This window comes from Heloderma suspectum, chromosome 2 (assembly GCF_057233095.1).
Source record: "Heloderma suspectum isolate Gila_16-S chromosome 2, 16-S_ref, whole genome shotgun sequence".
NCBI lineage: Eukaryota > Metazoa > Chordata > Lepidosauria > Squamata > Helodermatidae > Heloderma > Heloderma suspectum.
Window position 1 is genome coordinate 115173286 of NC_139459.1, and position 17119 is coordinate 115190404.

A 17119-nucleotide genomic window follows, 5' to 3' on the forward strand; every position below is an offset into this window, starting at 1 on the left:
AAGGTGGAATGTTGTTTTTTGTAAGTTTGGGAATAAGGCAAGAGAGGAGGCAAGTCCAACACACACGCTTGAGGACAAGTAAACTTCCAAGTTTTGGTTTGGTTTGGTTTCTTTGATGTTGACCAGGTGTGATAGACATGCCAATACTCAGCATTTCTGTAGCAGATAAAGGGTGCCTCTATGGTTCAAGTGTGCTATAATAAACTAACTGCTTTTCAGAAGACTAAAAAAGGGTTTCCAGAGCATAGATGTGCTGGCACCTCTGGAAAACTCAGAAGCGGCTCGAAGGAAATAAGATATGCTATTTAGAAAGGAAACTGCCATGACTGTGAAGGCAAGTTATTTGCTCTGGCACAGGTTATTTCTAGTTATGTTTGCATCTCTGTGTCCCTTTTGGGCTCCTATATCACCTAGGCTGTCACCTTGAAAAGACATTTGGTCACTCAGATCACAGTTTTATTAATGCATAAACCATTGGCTAGGCAGCAAATACAATAAAACAAAAACTACATCATAAAAAAGATTAAAATGCCACCATTTGTCAACTCATAAAATACAAAAACTTGACATTCACACCTAAATATCCAGCAAATTTTAAATACAATTTATGTATGTATGTATGTATGTATGATCCATTTTAGTTCTAATTTTATCTCAGCATTCCTGAAAAGTCCAGGGCAGGAAGCAACAATATTAAAAGCAACCAACAATTAAATAAATACCAGAAATAAGGCTCTAATGAAACTGATCAGCAAAGAAAACAGATAACCAACAATATATCTAGCCCTATTCATTGCAGCAGCAACTAACTTCTCATAAATGCCCAGGTAATGGCGAATGTAATTCCGGTGACCATTATATCTACTACTGTGGGCAAGAATCCCTTAGAAGAAATGGAGTAGCACTCATAGTCAATAAAAGGGTGGGAAAAGCAGTACTGGGGTAAAATCTCAAAAACGATAGAATGATCTCAGTACGAATCCAAGGCAAACCGTTCAACATCACAGTAATTGAAGTCTATGCCCCAACCACTGAGGCCGAAGAAGCTGAGGCTGATCGATTCTATGAAGACCTACAACACCTTCTAGAACTAACACCAAAAAAAGATGTCCTTTTCATTATAGGGGATTGGAATGCTAAAGTAGGAAGTCAAGAAATCACCGGAATAACAGGCAAGCATGGCCTTGGTGTACAAAATGAAGCAGGACAAAGGCTAATAGAGTTTTGTCAAGAGAACACGCTGATCATAGCAAACACTATTTTCCAACAGCACAAGAGGCGACTGTACACATGGACATCACCAGATGGTCAATATCGAAATCAGATTGATTATGTACTTTGCAGCCAAAGATGGAGAAGCTCCATATAGTCAGTAAAAACAAGACCTGGAGCTGACTGTGGCTCAGATCAGGAGCTTCTTGTTGCAAAAGTTCGGCTTAAATTGAAGAACGTAGGGAAAACCACTAAACCATTCAGGTATGACCTAAATCATATCCCTTATGAATATACAGTGGAGGTGAGGAATAGATTTCAGGGATTAGACCTGGTAGACAGAGTGCCTGAGGAACTATGGTCAGAGGTGTGTAACATTGTTCAGGAGGCAGCAACTCAATCCATCCCCAAGAAAAAGAAATGCAAAAAAGCAAAGTGGCTGTCTGATGAGGCTTTACAAGTAGCTGAGGAAAGAAGGGAAGCAAAAAGCAAAGGAGAAAGGGGACGATATATTCAACTGAATGCAGAGTTCCAGAGAATAGCAAGGAGAGACAAGAAGGCCTTTGTAAATGAACAATGCAAAGAAATCGAGGAAAACAATAGAATGGGAAAGAGTAGAGATCTTTTCAAGAAAATTGGAGATCTCAAGGGAACATTTTGTGCAAAGATGGGCATGATAAAGGGCAAAGAAGGCAGGGACCTAACAGAAGCAGATGAGATTAAGAAGAGGTGGAAAGAATACACAGAAGAACTATACAGGAAAGATCTTAATGTCCCTGATAGCCATGATAGTGTGCTCACTGAACTTGAGCTGGATATCCTAGAGAGTGAAGTGAAGTGGGCCTTAGGAAGTATTACTAACAACAAAGCTAGCGGAGATGACAGTATTCCAGCTGAGCTATTTAAAATCCTAAAAGATGATGCTGTTAAAGTGCTGCACTCAATATGCCAACAAATTTGGAACACTCAACAGTGGCCACAAGACTGGAAAAGGTCATTTTACATTCCAATTCCAAAGAAGGGCAATGCCAAAGAGTGTTCAAACTACCATACAATTGCGCTCATTTCACATGCCATTCATTTATTTATTTATTCATTCATTAATAAAAATTCTGTAGAAACGAAGTAAAATAACTTCTGGCACAAATGGGATTTTTCATTCTTTACAGTACAATGACCACAGGAGAGATAAGATCTTCCCCTCCACAGTCAGACATACAGCTCCAGCCTCGGAGAAGAAGATCTGAACGTTGGACTCCAGTGTCACAGAGGGGGGAAATGGGTGAACTGGGGGCACAGTGAGGGCAGAGCAAGAGATGCTCTGGAGACACAGTATCCAAAACACTCCACCGTTGTCCCAACATGGGAGAACATTCAGACCAGCCTGAGAAGTGGTCTAAATCAGGGGTAGACAGCCTTTTTCGGCTGTGGACACATTTAGCCATTTGAGAAACTGTCTGGGGCACCACCACAAAATGGCTGCCATGGGAGGTGTGGCAAAGGACAAGTAACTTGCCCCAAAGACTGAGTACAAGACAGAGGTGGGGGCTGAATCCCAACACACTAAACAACTCCTTTTGACCCACAGTTATCAGCACCATCAGAAACCTATTTCACAGCATTCTCAGCTGCTGGTAAGAAAATGTGGTGTTTTTTTTTATTGTTACAAGTGAGTGCCAAGAAAGGTGTCTGCAGGTGCATTGGTGCTTATGGTCATCTCATTGCATACCCTCCCCATCATTCACAATGGGGGAGGGAAAAGAAACAACTGGGAAGAAAGGAGGTGAATGCTACTCTTCCTTCCCTTCCCCTTCGGAAATAGCTGCACACTCCAACCTCAGAGCGCTCTGAATGAATAGGATTGCTCCGTTAGTTTTCTATATAGTATCCATCACTTCCTTCCATAGGACATTACATTTAGGTACCTACATGACCACCAGATCATGGTGAGAGAGCCAGGGCCTGCAGGAGAGGCCACCACCACCACCGGGGAAGAGGCGGGCCTGCTGCTGCTGGGCCTGCTGTTGCTGGGCCTGCTGCTGCCGCCGCCGCCGCTGCCGCCGCCGCTACTGCCACTGCCACCACCACCAGGCCTTCCCTGGAGACTTCTGCCTGGCAGACCGCCAGTCCCTGCAGGACCAGGCCCCCAGGTACCGAGCCAGCTGTGCTGCTCCACCTGCCCTCCCTGGAGGGGCTACATAAGCTGAGGTGGCTGGCTGAGGTGGCCTGGGAGAGCCAGGGCCTGCAGAAGAGGCCACCATCACCACCGGGGAAGAGGCGGGCCTGCTGCTGCTGGGCCTGCTGCTGCTGCCGCCGCCGCCGCTGCTGCTGCCGCTGCCGCCGCCGCCGCCGCCGCCACCACCACCACCACCACCACCACCACCAGGCCTTCCCTGGAGACTTCTGCCTGGCAGACCGCCAGTCCCTGCAGGACCAGGCCCCCAGGTACTGAGCCAGCTGTGCTGCTCCACCTGCCCTCCCTGGAGGGGCTACATAAGCTGAGGTGGCTGGCTGAGGTGGCCTGGGATTGCCAGGGCCTGCAGGAGAGGCCACCACCATCACCGGGGAAGAGGTGCGCCTGCTGCTGCTGGGCCTGCTGCTGCTGCCGCCACCACCACCACCACCACCACCTGGCCTTCCCTGTGGACTCCGGCCTGGCATTATTTTTAAGGGGATTTTTAATTGTTTTGTGTGTGTGTGTGTGTTTTCTTTTTCTTGGGGGATTTTGTTGTGTTTTTAGGGGTGGGTAGCCTGCCTGATAGGCGGGAGCGAGGGGGCATGTGTCCACCTGATGGAGGCAGTGGGGGGAGTGTTGGGGGCCAGAAGATACCGAGGCTGGGCGGCAGGCACTGGCGGAGCGCTAGGGGCAGGCCATGCCAGGTAAGGGGAACAAGGGAGAGATGTGTAGTATCTGTCCCCTGCTCCGGGCCTGTCCAGAGCCAAAGGATGGCTGGGGGAGGCGTGACCCCATCTTCTGGCCTTCGTTTGCTGCTCTGCAATGCCAGGTCTGTTACCCAGAAAACCTCCCTCATCCATGACATGATCCTGGATGAGGGTGCAGACCTGGCATGTATTACGGAGACCTGGCTGGCCGAGGCTGCTGCTCCAACCCTTGCAGCCATGTGTCCAGCCGGATTTTCGTATGCACAGCAGCCGAGGGCTGGGGATCGGGGAGGGGGAGTGGCTGTTATCTACCGAGAGTCCTTGGTCTTCACCAGACCCCCTCTCCGGGAGACCAAGGTTGCTGAGTGCATGTACTGGAGGTTGGGCCCGAAGGGCAGTCTGGGGATTCTGCTCGTGTACCGTCCACCCCGCTGCACGACTGACTCCCTGGCCGAGGTGCTTGAGGTGGTCTCTGATGTGCGTGTGCAGTCCCCTAACTTACTGGTGTTGGGGGACTTCAACGTACATTCGGAGGCCATCCTCACAGGAGCACCTCGGGACTTCATGGAGACCATGGCCTCCTGGGAGCTGCACCATATTCTAACTGGGCCCACCCATGTAGCCGGTCATGCACTAGACCTTGTGTTTGTTTCTGGAGAAGTGGGGAGTGATCTGGAAGTCGGGGGTATATCCACCACCCCCTTGTCATGGTCAGATCACTATCTGGTGACGTTGGACTTCTCGGTTCCACAACCCCTCCACAGGGGTGGAGGACCCATTAAAATGGTCCGTCCCAGGCGTCTTATGGATCCAAATGGATTCCTGAATGTGCTTGGGGATTCTCTGGGGCATGCCAACGGCCACTCGGTTGAGACCCTGGTGGGTGGCTGGAATGCCGCAATCACTGGGGCATTAGATCAGGTGGCTCCGAAACGCCCTCTCCCCCTGAACAGGGCTCGGACTGCACCATGGTTCAATCCGCGGTTATGAGCTCTGAAACAGGAGGTGAGACGGCGATCAGACACGGGCTAGAGCTGTATCTTCAGCCTATCACGTGGCGGTGAAGGCAGCAAAAAAGGAATATTATGCTGCCTCCATCGCGTCTGCAGAGTGCTGTCCCAGGAGGCTGTTCCAAGTGGTCCGGAGCCTGGTCGGTCCTGTGGCTCCGGAACCACTGGAGCATTCTAAGGCCTCCTGTGAGGCCTTGGCAAGGCACTTTGCAGATAAAATTGATCAGATTAGGTGTGTTACTCTGCACACTGTGGATACAGTTAGTGAGCAAGAGGTGGCCTGTGGCAAACCGGTTTTGTGGGATCGGTTCCAGCTTCTTCCTCCTGATGAAGTGGACAAGGTGCTTTCATCTGTAAGGCCGACCACCTGCTTACTTGATCCTTGCCCATCTTGGCTCATTATGAGCTGCAGAGAGAGACTGGGTGAGGGGATCAAGGTGGTGGTGAATGCCTCCCTTGAGGAGGGAGTGATGCCATCAGCCCTCAAGGAGGCAGTGATAAGACCACTCTTAAAGAAGCCCTCCTTGGATCCTCAAGTTTTGAACAACTTTCGCCCAGTCTAAAATCTGCCATTTTGGGGCAAGGTGATTGAGCGGGTGGTGGCGGTGAAGTTGAAGGCACACTTGGAAGAAACTGATTATCTAGACCCATTTCAGTCGGGCTTCAGGCCTGGGCATGGGACAGAAACGGCCTTGGTCGCCTTGGTAGATGATATGAGGAGGGCTCTGGATAGGGGTGAATGCTCCTTCCTTGTTCTCCTCGACCTCTCAGCGGCTTTCAATACCGTTGACCACGGTATCCTCCTGGACCGCCTGGAGGGGTTGGGCATTGGAGACACCGTATTGCGGTGGTTCCGGTCCTTCCTCTCCGGCAGGTACCAGAGGGTAGCACTGGGAGAGGAGGTTTCGGACCCGTGGCAACTTACTTGTGGGGTGCCACAGGGTTCCATCCTCTCCCCGATGCTATTTAACATCTATGTGAAGCCACTGGGGGCTATCATCAGGAGGTTTGGGGTGCAGTGTCATCAATATGCGGATGACACGCAGCTCTACCTCTCGTTTAAATCTTCACCAAGGTTGGCCGTAGAATCCCTGTCCAAATGTCTGGAGACGGTGAGTGGCTGGATGGGGAGGAATAGGCTGAAGCTGAACCCTGACCGAGGTACTTTTGGTTGGAGACAAGAGGAGGCTGGGGGATGTTGACCTGGTGTTGAATGGGGTACGGCTACCCTTGAAAGACCAGGTCCGCAGCCTGGGGGTCATTTTGGACTCCCAGCTGTCCATGGAGGCTCAGGTGTCAGCTGTGAGCCGGACAGCGCTGTATCAACTCCATCAGATACGGCGGCTGCGCCCTTTCCTTCCCGACCACCTGCTCCCATCAGTAGTACATGCCCTGGTCTCCTCTCGTTTAGACTACTGTAATGCGCTCTATGTGGGGTTACCCTTGAAGACGGTTCGGAAACTGCAGCTGGTACAGAATGCGGCGGCTCGCCTGATTAAAGGCAGCTGCCGGCGAGATCACATCACTCCAGTGCTGAAGGAGTTGCACTGGTTACCAGCTGTTTTCTGGGCCAAATTCAAGGTGTTGCTTTTGACCTTTAAAACCCTATATGGTTCCGGCCCAGCCTATCTTAAGGAGCGCCTCCAGCAGCACCAGACAGGCCGCTTAACAAGATCAGCCTTGGATGGCCTTCTCTCTGTCCCATCAGCCAGGACAGCTAGACTGGTGGGGATGAGGGAGAGGGCCTTTTCTGTGGTGGCCCCCACTCTGTGGAACTCCCTCCCTAGGGAACTCCGTCATGCCCCCTCTTTAATGAGCTTCCGTCGTGCATTAAAAACGTTGTTGTTCAGGCAGGCATTTGGGGTGGGTTAGGGTATTTTAGAAAATGTTTTTATTGTAGAATTTTATTGTTTTAAACTGTTTTTATTGTATGTTGTACATCGCCCAGAGTGGCTGGGTGACCAGCCAGATGGGCGATTAATAAATTTAATAATAAAAATAAAATAATAAGATAATGAAAACGTGGTTTATATATTCAACTACCTATTAACAGTAATATATTCAGCTAGCCAGATAGGCTTAAGGCACTGAATGACCATTAAGTACACAGGAACATAGGAAGCTGCCTCTTACACTGAGTCAGGCCATTTAGCCCAGTATTATTGACACTGACTGGCAGTGGCTACCCAGGTGTTCAGTTTTTTCAGCCCTACCTGGGGGGATCTTCACAACAATGGAATTAGAATCATGTTGGAGTATTACTCAGATTTTCATGGAATCGGCTTTGGTCCGTCAGGAACACATGAAGCAAGATAAGCTGAGTGTACTGTATCTTTAATATCCGGTTTTCGTGGGTCACACAGCACTTGAAAGGAGCATACTTCCAGGTGGGGTGCAGGGAGTAGAACAGAATGTCATCAACCTGGCAAGGGCTGCCCAACCACTGAGAGAGGTTTGTTTCCTGCCCCTGTCCAGCGCCCCCCCACTACTACATTATTATGAATGGAGAGCAACTAATTCACAATTCTGAAGGCTCCTCCTTGCTACTACATTATCTCCCCCCTCTTTTCCCCAGTGTGCACACTTTTGCCTTGAGAAGCCAAAATCCCTGATTCTAGAGTGCAGCATCTGAAGACTCCCCCTGAGAACAGCCCAGCCCCTCAATTTTGCCCCATTCCGGCACTCTGCTGTGGAGCTATTGCTTCCAACCCCCCCCCCTTCTCCCTGCTTACAGTGAGAAGGTCCCATAAACCGGAAAGATTGTTACTGCAATAAAGTGGAGAAGGGACTTTACATAACAACAGAGAAATGACTTATCAGAGAAACTACAGATCAAAGAAGCACAGTATCGCAATAGCGATTTAAGAGAGCATCAGAGAAGTGAAAGAGCATTTTAGGGCAAGTTACTAAAGTTAGCCTTTAACCCTTTAACAATTTAGCGGTTTAGCAAAATATTCTGGCTCCGAATGCATAGAGATATGTTAACTGCAGGGGAGCAAGATTTATTTCTTACTTCTGAGTAAACATGCACAGAAGGGGGGATATGTTAAAGATTAAAAGCAGGCTATCTAAGGTGAATGATTGTCCCTACTACTGTGGTAATGTGAGGGGTTGCTGCTGCGGTCCTGGGGATTTTCTCAATGGGAAAACTACTTTGGGGAAATAAGAGGGAATGGGGCATCCCACCCCCTTGACCACATCACTGTCAGGTCACAGAGGCATGCCCAGGATTTAATGCCAGGGGGACATGGTGAAACCACCAGGGAGCCGCTTTCAGTAAGGAAGATGGAGTAAAAGGAGTTTCAGAAAATGCAGCTTTTCAAGAGGGAAGCGGCTGTTTGGCAGAAGATTGGCCACGACGTCATCTGTTGCGAAGGTCCTCAGACTGTTCTAACTTCACACCAAATTGCTTGTGAAGACAGCCCCCTGGAAATGCCGGGTATTAAACATAGGACCTTTTGCTGTAAAGTATGTGCTTTACCGCTGAGCCATGTAGGTCTTTTTCAAGTAATTGTCACTTGAAAAATCAGTCAGCAATATACTTGCTGCTGAAAATAAATCTGCCAAGATGTTTCAGGAAATATACATGATTGTTGTTAACAACTATTGATATGCCCCAGTCAATGCGCACAGTGCTTTACAGGGGGCCAAACTATACATGATGCTAAATGTGTCACTTAAGGTTAAAGTAGACTATTTCTCATGTATTGTTCTACTGTAGTTTCTTTAATGGAATGAAGGCATGTTTTCTCCAACCTCTTTTAGTGTTATTTCTAGGACACTGATGGATTTTTGCTTGCTTTTTTGTTTGGATGGCTCTAATGCCAAGGAAACGTTAATGGCTGCTACATTTTTGAACACCAGATCTCTAATGGTAGCACTCTGAACATGGCTCTGTCTGTTTTATCCTATCGTTTTGATTATGGCTGATTGACAAATAAATCTATCTGGGCCAGGCTGGCTGGGTTGTTCTAGGCACTAGTAAATGGAGGAGGAGGTTGTACCTGTATCTTTTCCAAAGGAGGAAAAGCAGTTTAGAGGGGCAATTTTTAGCAGGAAAAACCCAGAGGGTAAAGGGTTAAAAAAACTCCCCATGTTGATCTGCAGCTCCAGATTGTAGCTTCCACAGCTGCGCTTCAGTAAAAAAAATAAAATCAGAGGAAAAACTACATGCGCACTGAGATCATGTGTAATTTGAGCCTTAGAAAACACTGGGCTGATCTACGTTGCGCCCGCCATCGCATTGAATTCAGTGTCCCGTTCGGTTAAACGCACTCGCATTAAAACGTAATTATTCACACTCACCCATTTTCCCCATTGCAGTGCTTCATCAAATGCGCGAGTTCGGTTCACACTCGAGCGCTGTGCTGTTTTCCTGTGCGCGCTTGTCTGATCTCAGATGCTAAGCGGGGTCGGCCCCGGTCAGTAGTTGGATGGTTGACAGCCTGGGAATCAGGCTTCCTGCACTGAGCAGGGGGTTGTTCTATCCCTTCAAATGAGACTAAGTTTTACCCCCTCCTATCCCCCGCTCCGGATGTTGTTGCTTTTTAAATTAAGGCGTTATCCTCGCAGAATCGGGGCTTCTCCGCGATGGTTTTTTTTCTAATTAAGGCATGATCTTCGAAGCTTCGAAGTTGTGAAGCTTCACAACTCCAAAGCTGTCGTGCATTAAAAACGTGGTTGTTCAGGCAGGCATTTGGGGTGGGTTAGGGTATTTAAAAAAAAAAATTATGGTAAAATTTTATTGTTTTAAATTGTTTTATGGTGGGTAGTACATCGCCCAGAGTGGCTGGGTGACCAGTCAGATGGGCGATTAATAAATTTAATAAATAAATAAATAAATAGAACAACCCCCTGCTCAGTGCAGGAAGCCTGATTCCCAGGCGGTCTCCCATCCAAGCACTGACCAGGACCGACCCTGCTTAGCTTCCAAGATCAGACAAGTGCACACACATCCAGCCCTTTGCTTGTTGCTGAGGAAACAGGGGCTGCTGAGGAAGCTATGCGATCAGTAGCTGGAAGAAGAGATGGGGCCGTCGAGAGCTGTGATTGGACAGGAGGGAAATACAAACACTGCTATATATGGACAGGCCGGGGAGGGGACTATGACCGGATATGGTAGCGAAGGTGGAAAATCAGAGCACGTTAAGGGGAAATACCGGGATATTAGGGTATTGAAAGCGGGAGCACAGAAGTGGGAAATTCCGGTTCCAATTTGAGGTGAGTACTGCATAGTGTGAAAGGTGGGTGGTGAAACCTCATTGGAAGCAAAAAAAGGCAGTAAGTATAGATCCAGCCACCTTCTCCCATCTTAGCACCCTATTCCCCATATCGAGATAATGTCCATCTTGAGCAGAGACTAAATTGGTAACAATAAGGAACTGGGCCTTTTTGGTAGTGGCACCTTCACTGTGGAACTTCCCAAAATTACTCCAGCTTGGTTTTTAGTCTCAGAAGGTTGATAAAAACATTTCAATGGGCCTTGAGAAGGAAGTAGGTCTTTTTGAATAAATGAGCTGGTGTAGATTTAAATATTCTCCGTCTGCTGGACAGTTTAAAAGGTTCTTTTTGCTCTGCTGATGCTATGTAGTATTTATGATGGGGGGTATTTTAAATGTATATTAATCATGTATAATGTATTAGTCACACCAAGAGCTCTCTGAGTCATGTGGAGGATATAAATAAATTAAATAAAGAAATATATTGCCACGAGCGAGCCTTAAGAGACAAGATAATTATACATTGAAAGAAGAAATACATATGCATGGTCTGCCTAAGAGGGGGGGAAAAGTCATTTTGGGAACATAGCTGAAATATGATGCACACTATTTTTTATTTTATTTTTTTACCACTTGGGGGTTGGGAGTGGGAACAGCTTTTGAACACAAGATAGTAACAAATGATTTGATTTTTTTCCATGCATCTATGATGAATAGATATTAATGTTGTGTTTTTCAAATGTATACTCTTAAAAGAGCCAAGAACAGACATTTTAATAAAAATATAATTATTACAAGACATAGAAATGGTCATTAAGCCCCAGCAAAATTCTTATGATTTTTCATAACAAATTTTAAAGACTTAATTTCTCCCAATCTTAACAGATGTTTTTCTTAATAGTTTTTACACGTAAAAAGTTGCGCAAATTACAAAATCAAAGGAGATCTTCCCCTTATGTAAGGCCCAGATTTGGGCGGTTGGGGTGGGTAGGTCAGCTTTGTTCCAAATGCTTTGCAGTCCAGTCTCTCTGTTTTACAAACACCGATTACAACCAGGGCAACGCAAAATGCACAGTGATTTTTGTTTTAATTACTTGCTTCCCCCCACCCCTCAATATCCCTAAGCGGTTATTCCAAATACCACATGTGGCACCGATAGCATAGGCGCCACCACATCAACCCAGGCAGGGAGACGGGCTATATTGAATAGGTAATCAGTTACACATTCAGCGCGACAACTACATTTTTGTCTGAAGCGATTGCTGCAAATTACTGTGCAACAATGGCAACCTGTTCCGCTCATTGCCTTTCCTTCACTGCAGTTGGAAAGGAAATCAAGAGGGTATTTCCAGTGACAGAAGTGTCAGTTGTTCGTGTTTGCTTCTTCCACAAGTGGCACTGAATTTTTTTCCTCGCAACTGGAGGGTGTTGTGGAAGCTGTTAGACAGGTTCCGGAGCCACCCTCAACAGGGAGGAGGGGGAATGAATACAGCTGCCGTTTGGTTTGCCAACAGAATTAATATTGCTAGCGGCTGTGGTTATTTGCGCCTGAAAAATGACAGTGATATGCTGAGACCCAATAACACAGCTGAGCAGCTGCAGCAGTTTTACTTCAGAATGAAAAGCTTGTGGGGTCAGGAGGACAAAAGGAAGAGATATTAATTCGTCATATTACTCACTCATCATGCCACAGAGCTCCAGAAAACATGACTTTAGACATTCCTCGGTGCTAGATTCGGCACCCAAACCATTGCTCATTTCCGTACAATATTTCCATACAATATTGAACCATTTCTGCTACCTTAAATCCGTTGCTGCATATGCAGCATTAAATATGCATATGCATATTTAATGGGATTAAATAATAATCCCATTATTCTGCAGAGCAAACGTGTGTTTTGATACTGGATACGAAAGTAAGGATCGCAAGGATCTCAGTGTTCACTCAAAAAAAGAAAAAGCACATTTTTAGCCCCTGATTATTGATTTAGTAAAATATTTCTATCCTGCCTTTTGGTGGCTTGCAAACATGAATTACAGCAATATGGAATTAGCTATACACGTAAGGCAAACAAAGAACCAATGTGAGATCTGCAGGTAAATATGGTTGCAAAGATGAGTTTGGAAGTGCAGGATCATGCCTAGTGAAATATCCGAACAGAGGGACTCAGCAGGATTCCCATGGAGGCTTAACATTGTTCTGAGACAGATGCATGCACTTTAGTTCCAACATTTATGTTGTTTGCATAGGTCTTTACATCACTGGCTTCCAAAATCCAGGGCATATGTTGCTACCGGGCATCCTCCAGCAGCTCCTGGGACCCCAGCAAGGCCTACTGGTGCTGACATTTGCCTTGACCCCCCCATGCCAGGTGGGGTAGGACTACAAGCCACCATTGTAAATGTCTTATAACGTCCCATAACACCTATAGAATGGGACATTGTGAACTTTTAAAATGGTGTCAGGCACGCCCAATGTAGGAGAGCTTAAACCTGGAGCTAGCCCTGCCAAGAGCTCACCTGTGTAATGTGAAAAGTGTTCTAGGGTTTTGTAGCATCACACAAGTCCCCATGGTTGTGACAATTAATTTCACTGCAGGGATGAAGAAGGGATCCTCTCCCATTAACAGGAACAACACAAAAAAGATGTGGTCTTGCTATCTTTCATCAGGGTCAGGATGCTACATACCCAGATGCACACACACACCCTGTCACCCTCTTCTTAACTTACTTTGCAGTTGGAGCTCTTTTCACTAACTTGTCAAAACTAACCAGCTGCAATATAAACCTTACAATAATTTGTTAATGTCCTTAGTCATCTGGAACAGAGAAGCTTAAAATACCCAAGTGCCAGAAGAAGACAGATAAGGCTATAATTTGTTCGGCTGGGACAAGAGAAAACAAACAGAGCCTTTTGCTCAATGGATGTCATGTTAACGAAGTGCAACTGTGTAGCTCATAACGTCAGTCTGCACATAATTTCTCTCCAAACGTTGGCCCATTTGAGAACCCTGTTGTTTTCTCTGAAATTTTCTGAAAGTAATTTTATGAAACTGACATACACACTTACACACACACTGACAAGATAAGAAATAATACATAGGTTTTGTCAGACTTGCTGTTAACCTGTTTTAATGAGCAAACAAAATGGAGAATTGATAGGACTGGATAAAGAAAGATGCATGGGGTGGGGTTAATAAGATTTATCAAAAGGCATTAAACAAGTATCACACCTAGAGCCATTCCAGTTATATGTATTATTGGTATTTATATACTACCTTTCAATAAAGGGGTGGCAACTTGAAGCCCTCCAGATGTTTTTGTCTACAACTCCCATCATCTCTCACCATTGACTATGCTGGCAACAGCTAATGGAGTGGTAGGCCAAAACATCTGGAGGGCCCCAAGCTGCCCACCCCAGCTTTACAAGAATTCTCAGGTTGGTTTACAGTAAGATTTGGGTAGAAACTAGCAACTTTGATGGAGGAGAATTTTTTTCTCCACATTCCACAACACTTAGGGTCAAACTAGTCATGACATTAACAATGCAATACATGCACAGGACCTGGTGTGGGGTGTCAGTGTTGTTGAACCAAATGAAAACAGTGTCCATAGTGCTATCAAATTTAATTTATATGTACTTGGAAAATTGTCAAAGAAGTCCAGCATAGTCACATTTGGCTTAAAAAGAGAAAACTTCTCTAAAATGAGATAAATAAAAGGAAGTTTAAAGGGGAAGTCAAAAGGGTTAAATTTCTCTAAAGTGCTTGGAGGTTACTCAAAACCACAGTAATAGAAGCTCAGCTAGAATGTATATCACAGGTCAGGAAAGGTACCAGGTTGAAGAGGTCACTAGCATGCTTAATGAGCAGTGTGAGGTTATTAAAGGAAAGAAGACTTCCATCAGAAACTGGAAGTCTTGCCCAAGTGAGGAGAACAAAAAAGAACACATACATAAAGGAAATGCAAGCAGACAACAAAAGATGCAAAAAAGCTTTTTGAGGAGCATATCACTAACAACATCAAGGCCAACAATTAATAATTCTTTAAATTTATCAGAAGCAGGAAACCAGCTAGGGAGGCAATTGGACTGTTGGATGACAAAGGTGTTAAAGAAATACTAAAGGGGGATGAGATTGCAAACAAGCTGAATGAATTGTTTTCAACTGTCTTCACTGCAGAAGATGTAGGACACATACCTGTGCCTGAACTCATGTTTTCAGGAAGGGAGTCTGGGGAACTGAGGCAGATAGTGGTGACAAAAGATGAAGTTCTCGAATATTGACAAACTGAAAGTGAATAAATCACCAGGCTAAGATGATATCCATCTTAGAGTTCTTAAAGAACTCAAGAGTGAAATTGCTGACCTTCTAACAAAAATATGTAACATGTTCCTAAGATCAGCTTCTGTTTTAGAAGAGTGGAGAATTGCAAATGTAATGCCAGTTTTAAGAAAGGGATCCAAGGGGATCGGGAAAATTACAGACTAATTAGCTTAATGTCTGTTAAGTGTATGTTGGAAAGCATTATTAAAGATAAAATGAGTAAGCTTATAGAAGGACAAGATCTGCTGAAAAAGAATCAACATGGCTCAAACAAATGTAAGTCTTCTCTCACTATTTTTTTACAGTGTTTTTTTTTTACAGTATCAGTAAACCTGTGGACAAGGGTGATCTGGTAGATACTGTTTATTTGGACTTCCAAAAGGCTTTTAACAAAGTCCCCCATCAAAGACTCCTTAGCAAACTTAGCAGTCATGGAATAAAAGGAGACTTCCTCTAATGGATCAGTAACTGGTTAAAGAATAGAAAGCAGAGTGTAGGAATAAATGATAAATCCTCCCAATGGAAAGATGTAAACAGTGGGGTCCCACAAGGATCTGTACTGGGACCAATGCTTTTCAACTTGTTCATAAATGATCTGGAATTAGCAGTGAGCAGTGAGGTGGCCAGGTTTGCTGATGACACCACATTATTTAGGGTGGTTAAAACAGAAAGGGTTTGTGAAGAGATGCAAAAGGCAAATTGCATGTTAGGAATAATTAGGAAAAGAACTGAAAATAAAACAGCCAATATCATTCTGCCCTTATGCAAAAATACTGTGTGATCACACCTGGAAGACTGTGTACAATTCTGAGAGGTTTCTCCCTGAGCGATTTACTCCAAGCTGGCTGCGTTTGGAGGTTGTTAGGGATTACATGACTTCGTGGCCATCCAGCAGCCACCCCAGAGTTTATCACGGAAAAACTGGATTTTCTGAGACTGCTTAAAGTCCTATTCTTTTCCCCAAGCTCTCTTTTCTATACTGGGTTCTCCCCAGTATAGTTGTTGTGTGCCCCAACCCCCTCATTTATTTGGGTATGCTAGCCCTGTCCAGAGGTGTGCCTTTCACCATAAACCCAGTCAAGGGGTGTTTCCTGTCCCTGTCTTTCCCAGCACAAACCAACTAGTGTCTACTCAGAAGTAATTCCCATTCTGCTCAGTGAGACTTGCCCCCTGAATGCCCACACCAGAATTTACAGAGATCTCCCTCAACTGAAATGGCACAGTTTAAAGCACAAATTCCCTAAATGCTCTAAAGTGGGGTTTTGAGGCTCCGATTCTCTGTTGTTTGGTTTATTGCCTTAGGAAGTAACCACATCTTTGTTACAGCGATCCTGCGCAGCATTGGGTTAGAAAGGGGGCTGGTTTCCCATCCCTGTGTTCTCCCTCCCACTGTCTTTCCCAGCACAAGCATATGTGTGTCTACTCGGAAGTAACTCCCATTGTGGTCAATGAGGCTTGCTCCTAAAATGCAGGTGCATCCGGAGCTTCAGAGGAAAGGGGAAAGGAGAAAGGCGGGGAGAGGGAAAAGCCTCTCTTATTGGTTGAGCAGCCCCTGCCAGTCAGATGACGTTCACTCCAAACCCCACTCCCACCAGGAAGTATGTTATATGAAGTGATTTTTACTGGTGTAGAGCACTTGCTCGTGGAGCCCTGAATGGACCAAAGCGCCGCAAAGCTGATTCCATCCAGCACTCCTCCATTTGCTTCTCCTTCCGTTGTCATGGAAACAGCCGCCTGGTCACCGCAGGGCCAGATCAAGGCCACCATGGGCCCCTAGCTGTATGTAGTGGTCCCCCTATGCTACCCCAGTACTGAACTCATGCATGACATTTGTGCATACACACATTGACGAATTTCCAGTGCTGACATAACCCATAGTCAGCCACAGTGTCCTCACCCGTGACACACACTCATGCCAGGATCAGCCTACGTATGGCAGACAGAGTGAGCAGTCAAGCAGGATACCCTCAATGCTGCCTTCGTGTATGTGGTGTCGATGGGGAGAGATTTAAGCTTGGGGTGAGGGTGAGGATTTAGGATCAAGTTAGAGTTAGTAAAACGTGGGTCCTTGTGCAGGTATAGGGACCTAGATCAAGCCTGTATGTTGCAGATAGATGAAGTGGTCAGCCAGGACACCCTGATTGCTGACTCTGTGTCTGCTGTCTGAATGGGGAAAGCTTTAAGCTTGGGCTCTGTGTTAAGGTTAACTTTTGGGTTACGTTTGGGGTTAAGGTTAATAAAATTTGGGTGCCCGTGCAGGAACAGGGGCCTAGATCAAGCCTATATATGGCAGACAGAGGACACCTTGCATGCGACCTTTGAGTACACTGTCTGGATAGGGAAAGCTTTAAGCTTGGGGTGTGGGTTAGGGTTCAGCTTAGGTTTAGGGTTAGTAAAGCCTGCCTGCCTCTACAGGTACAGGGGCTTGGATCAAGCCTATATATGGCAGACAGAGTGAGTGGTCAACCAG